This window comes from Elephantulus edwardii, unplaced genomic scaffold (genome assembly GCF_000299155.1).
Source record: "Elephantulus edwardii isolate Elephantulus edwardi_28Jun2011 unplaced genomic scaffold, EleEdw1.0 scaffold00090, whole genome shotgun sequence".
Taxonomy (NCBI): Eukaryota; Metazoa; Chordata; class Mammalia; order Macroscelidea; family Macroscelididae; genus Elephantulus; species Elephantulus edwardii.
This window is the reverse complement of record NW_006399840.1, coordinates 12964203-12970888: the sequence shown is the minus strand read 5'-3', so window position 1 is coordinate 12970888 and position 6686 is coordinate 12964203. Positions and strand designations below refer to the sequence as shown.

Sequence of the window (6686 nt, the reverse complement as noted above, 5' to 3'; positions counted from 1 at the left end):
GGAGCAGGGTTTAGGGCTGTTGTACATAGGGTCGCTATGAGTCGCAAACGACTTGACGGCACATAACAACAACAACAACAACAATAGGGATTTGATTCTTAGAAGGTCCCATTCATCTATTTTAAACTTTCCTGGTTCTAGGTTTTTCAGAATTCCTGGAAAATTGTTCATATTGTAAATTAGTGCTTCTAAGGTTCTTCCAAGTTTTTCTGTATATTCCGTGATTTTAGTCATAGGTCCTTGATCCACTTTGAGTTGGTTTTTGTGTATGGGGTAAGGCATAGGTCTTGCGTTTTCTGCAGATGGTTTTCCAATCTTGTCAACACCTTTTGTTAAAAAGGCTGTCATTTCCCCATTTAACTGATTTCATCTTCTTGTCAAAAATCAGTTGACCACAGGTAGTTGGGCTGATTTCTGGGTTCTCAGTTCTATTCCATTAATCTATATATCTGTAATTTTACCAGTACCACACTGTCTTAACCACCACAGTAGTGCAGTAGGATTTGAAATCATGGAGTAAGATGCCTTCTACCTGGTTTCTCATTTTAAGGAGTACTTAGCTTGTTCAGGGTCTCTTTCCATTGCAAATGAAATTGGATGTTGTCTTTGCCATCTTGTTGAAGAATGAAATTGATATTTGTATTGAGATTGCATTGAACATATATATTGCCTTTGGTAGAATTGTCATTTTCACAGTATTGAGCCTTCCTATCCGTGAGCAAGGTATATTATTCCATTTCTCCAGGTCTCTTTTCGTTTCTTGTAGTAATGTTTTATAATTTTATCTTAATATATCCTTTGTGTTTCTAGTTAGATTTACTCCCAAGTATTTAATCTTGTGATTATTTATTGTCATGATTATTGGGTTTTTTGTTTTTCGGTTTATTTTAGCTCAAGTTCTATATTCTCTTTGTTGTTGTAGAAATATCCAAATGATTTTTGTATGATGATCTTGTATCCTGACACTTTGCTGAATTGGTCAGCTATGTTCAGTAGTTTTCTTGTTGAATATTTAGGGTTTTTAAGTATACTATCATATCATCTGCATATAGAAATAGTTTTACTTCCTCTTTGCCAATTTGGATATCTCTTCTTTCCTTCTCTTTTCTTATTGCTATCTCTAAGACTTTCAATACAATAGGAATAGGAGAGGTGATAGTGGTCATCCTTGTCTAGTTCCTGTTCTCAAGAGGAATGCCTTTAATCTCTGCATTGAGGACAATGTTGGCTCTTGGGTTTGTGTATATACTTTTTGCTATATCGAGGAAATTCCCTTTTGCTCCTATTTTGTTGAGTGTTTTAATCAGGAAAGGGTGTTGGATTTTGTCGAGGCCTTTTCTTCATCTACTGATAGGATCATGTGGTTCTTGTTCTTTGCTTTGTTAATGTGATGAATTACATTTATTGGTTTTCTTATGTTGAACTATCCTTGCTTATCTGTTATGAATTCCACTTGGTCATGGTGAATTTTTTTTTTTAATGTATCATTGAATTCTATTATCCAGGTTTGTTTTGTTTGTTCTTTTTTAGGATTTTTGTATCTATACTCATGAGAGACATTGGCCAATAGTTTTCTATTTTGGTGGTGTCTTTTCCCTGCTTTGATATCAAGGATATGTTTGCTTCATAGAATGAGTCTGGGAGAATGTCATCTTTTTCTATTTTCTGATATAGTTTATGTAGAATTGGTCACAATTATTCTCTGAATATTTGATAAAATTCATTTGTAAAACCATCTGGTCCAGGACTTTTTTAGCTGGAAGTTGTTTTATTACCTTTTCAATTTCTATTTTTGTAATGGGTCTGTTCAGGTGTTCAATTCGGTTTGTTTCAGTTTAGGTTGGTTGTGAATTTCTAAATATTTGTCCATTCCCTTTAGGTTTTCATATTTGTTTGAGTAAAATTTTTCATAATATTCCAAAACTTAGATTTAAAAAATCATTCTTGCTTCTTAGCATAATGCTTCTATTTTATATATTTACAAGAAGATCCTTCTGATCCACACCATTCCCTCAGCAGCCTTGGGATGTTAATGGTCTCAGCAGGTTACCAGCTCTTTCAGACTCTTGCTGAGGATGATCCAGTTTTACAAAATTCCATTTCAAAACAAGAGTAAATACAGACAGCTTTGAGAGGATAGTCGGGCAAAGCAGCAGTGTATAATATATTTTCTCTTAGTGATGGACTTAGCTTTGTTTTGGGTAATTTACAACCTGTTTAAGGTAGGTAGGGGTAGAGTCCTTGAAGACAAAGTCAGCTTTCTCTATGACTCTTCCAGCTGAGCCTGTGAAGAGGGAGCCTCTGGGTCCACCTCTTGGTCACAAGGCTGCCTGTTTTGGTAGCTGGAAAGTAGTTCTAACACATGGTCATCCACGTTCTGATACATTCACTTCCTCTTCATCTGCCAGATGGCATCTGAGAAGCGAAGTTAGGTTAGGGAAGGAGGGCCACTTCTGTGAGTCAAAAGCCAAGCATGACTGCATTATAAAGTATAAATACTTTTTTTTTGTAGCTTAACATGGCTGATACATTTTAAATCCACTCTTAATGAGTTTATAGAAGTTTGGGAATGTCAGGGAAAGAGTTCACCTCAAGTGAGAATATTTCCCAGAGCAATATTCCACAGGACCAGATGTCACTCTTAATTGTATAGACTCCTTGAAACAAGCTTTCTAGAGCCATCCATTTGACAGACAAGTGGGCATTACCCCGATCATGAAGTTAGAGTCATTTACGTCATGTAATGTCCCGGGACAATCTGAAGTCACATATCTTCACCACTATCCACCAGCACGTTCCTTAGCATCCGGTCTCTGTGCACACATGACTTAAACTCCAAAAATTTAAACCCTTTGGCAATTTGATAGGCAAAGCAAAGAAAATCCTCAAATGTAAGTACATTCAGGTCCTCTTCTTCTTCCAGTCTTTTTTGGTTTTCATGTTCCACTTCATCTTTGGAATAAAATGAATTTCCATTGCACCCCGATATTTGGTCCAGATCCCATTGTATTTGCATTTCTCTTGAGCCAGGCATACCAACAGTGTACACATCCCCAGAAGACTGACGATGCTTTTATGACCAGGTGAGTCATCGTTTTAAGTTCCGACATGAGAACCTCTCTTTTACAGCTGTCTGCCTTTTCTTTCATCATTTTTACTTCAACCTGGGCTGAGACTCCTGTTTTACTAATTCCATAAGATGCTGCATTCATCACTTTTCCAAAAGCACCAGATCCTAGGACCTATCCAAATTCTAAATTTTCTTTTGGAAACTCCCATTTGAGATCATATTAAAATTCTCTGAAATCAATGTAGAAGTACTTATTGTCCAGCAAGCCAGTCAACTGTACCATCTGTATCTGGCTTTCATACCTGAATTGCTTTTTGTACTTGTGATAAAGTAGCATAGTTAAAACCACAATGAAGGGAAGACAAAGTCTAATTGTTGCCTAGAATGAGATGTTGTCTTGGATGAAAGGGAAAGGATCTGATGAGATTAAAAGGATTGTTTCACAAGAGGAGCCCATGGAATTTTAAGTGCAGAATGTGACCATAAAACTCTCTTGCCTCGCTGATGTTGAGGGTACTACTTGATATCCACTGTCCGAACACCTTTCTGTGAGCTTTTTTACTCCAGATCCCTTCTGTGATTTCATCTGTGCAGTTGGTAGACTTGTCTGAGCACTTCTTCCAGGTCCAAGATGGTAACGGGTATCCATCGGAGGAGCAAGAGGCCTGATTTGCTGATACGTCAGCCAGCACTTGAGGTTTCCACTTTATATTCAGTGTAAATACTTTTATGAAATGGCATCATTATTTTCTGCATAGAAGGAGTATTCTCCAGGCTGATGTCTATGATTGCAAAACTTAAATACACTGTATCTGTCCTCAAGGCCTTTGTGTTCATAAGGGAAGAACTTGGGGTTGGGGGATGTCCAGGTGCACCTCATCTGTGGGTAGGCTTGAAACCACACAGAAAAACAAAACTCTTCCTACTGGTCAGTTTCATAATCTTCATAATCTGGACCCGGAGTCATTTATAAATCCCTTGTCTACAATCTTTACCAAGATTGACTTACTGGTATGCTCTGAAAAGAAACAAGTAGGATCTAGTGTCATTTCTTCCCACTGATGATACAAAAGCAAACAGAATCCATACCATAGTTTCTGTTCTGTTTGTTGAATAGGTACTCATCTCAAAGAAGCTGTCTTCTGTCAGTGTTTTGTGTGCTCGTTCCAACTTACACAGCTTTGTATTTTGTCTACAATGGCTCCCCAACTTTGAGAAATAATTGTGGTGGTGTCACCTGAGGGGTTGTGTATAGATCAATTGTGAACAGCTTGGTACACTCCCAGCCGAACTCATTTTTCACACAGCATTTTATGTTTGTTACAAACAAATCATGAAGTACTTTTCCTCCTTTTTGACAACAGCTGAACTCTCTTCTTTACAGCTTTCACCCCAGGAATTGCAGAAGAGCCACTCTACCTAGGGATCTGGGACCAAGATGCAGAGCAGTGCGTCCTCACTTCCCATCTTATAGAAGTAAGGTCTTATCGATGTGTATAGGAGCGTCTATATAGGAAAATTGCAGGAGTCAGCACATCTGGTCATTTGTTTTGATTTGCAATCCAAATAAGCAAAATGCAATGCTAATACAGATATATATTTGTTTTTATTTTTAATCCCAATATGCAAAATGTAATGCTAATATAGATACTAATTCTATTCTTCAATGAGATGGAAAAGGCAATCTTCAACTTTATTTGGAATGGAAAGAAGCTCTCATTAAGCAAACTACTACTGAAAAAGAGAAACAAAGCAGGCAGCATCTCACTCCCTGATCTAAATCCTACTACACACCTATGGTGGTCAAGAAAGATAGCATGGTACTGGTACAACAACAGACACAAAGATCAATGGAATAGAATTGAGAACCCTGAAATCAATTCATTTGCCTATGGCCAACTGATCTTTGACAAGAAGATGGAATCTGTCAAGTGGGGAAAGAACAGTCTCTTTAACAAATGGTGTTGGCATAATCAGGAAACCAATTATAGGTAACTTAAGGAAGACCCACACCTCACATCTTATACAGAAATCAATTCAAGTAGGATCAGAAACCTATTCATAAGAGAAAACCCAGCAAGAACTCTAGAAGATCTAATCCACAGCATGCACAGTCTCCCAGCATAATGAAAAACCTACAACCAGGAAAGAATAAAATAGATGAATGAGACCTTCTTTTTTTTTTTTTTTTTTTTTTTTTTTTGCCTGAGTACAGTGTACTTTATTGATGGTACATGACAAGATGGGCTCGCCAAGCCCCTCCCCTTTCTCAGGGGGATTTGATGGAAACTTGTGTCAAGGATGTGAGATTCTCAGTGTGTGGGAGGATCAAGTTGGGGCAAGGACTCCCCAGCAGCTGAGGGTCTCTCTCTCTCTTCTAGTGCTATTGCTGGGGCTGGTGGTCCAAGGGGATCTTATTCTTTGGAGGCCATGTGGAACCATCAGGTCGACCACCCGGTTGCTGTAGCCAAATTCATTGTCATACCAGGAAATGAGTTTGACAAAGTGGTCGTTCAGGGCAATGCCAGCCCCAGCATCAAAGGTGGAAGAGTGGGTGTCACTATTAAAGTCATAGGAGACAACCTGGTCTTCAGTGTATCCCAGAATGCCCTTGAGGGGCCCTTCTGATGCCTGCTTTACTACTTTCTTGATGTCATCATATTTGGTAGCTTTCTCCAGATGGCAGGTCAGGTCCACAACTGACACATTGGGGGTGGGGACACGGAAAGCCATGCCGGTAAGTTTCCCATTCAGTTCAGGGATGACCTTGCCCATGACCTTAGCAGTGCCAGTAGATGCAGGGATGATGTTCTGGGCAACTCCATGGCCATCACGCCACAGCTTTCCAGAGGGGCCGTCCACAGTCTTCTGGGTGGCAGTGATGGCATGGACTGTGGTCATGAGTCCCTCTACAATGCCGAAGTTGTCATGGATGACCTTGTCCAGGGGAGCCAAGCAGTTGGTGGTGCAGGAAGCATTGCTGACAATCTTGAGAGAGTTGTCATACTTTTCATGGTTCACGCCCATCACAAACATGGGGAAATCGGCAGAAGGAGCAGAGATCCCTTCAAGTGAGCCCCAGCCTTCTCCAAAGTTGTGAAGACACCAGTGGACTCCACAACATACTCAGCACCAGCATCACCCCACTTGATGTTGGCGGGATCTCGCTCCTGGAAGATAATGATAACTTTCCCATTGATGACCAGCTTCCCATTCTCAACCTTGATAGTGCAGTTGAACTTGCCATGGGTGGAATCATATTGGAACATATAGACCATGTAGTTGAGGTCAATGAAGGGATCATTAATGGCGACAATATCCACTTTGTTAGAGTGAAAAGCAGCCCTGGTGACCAGGCGCCCAATACGGCCAAATCCGTTTACTCCGACCTTCACCATCATGTCTCAGGGATGCGGCTGAGGATGTACAAGAAGAGAGGGCAATCTGGATCGACGAGGAGCAGAGAGCCGAATGAGACCTTCTAAGAATCAAATCTCTATGCACATCAAAAAACTTCTCCAATAGGGTAAGAAGGAAACCCACAGACTGGGGGAAAAATACTTCACAATGACATCTGATAAGGGCCTTATATCTAAAATTTATAGAATACTCCAGA

General features: G+C 39.8%; 1 pseudogene; it reads right to left on the bottom strand.

The window, feature by feature from the left end:
- Nucleotides 1-2263: 2263 nt before the first annotated feature.
- LOC102876482 lies at nucleotides 2264-3719 on the bottom strand (annotated as a pseudogene).
- Between the last annotated feature and the right edge of the window lie 2967 nt (nucleotides 3720-6686).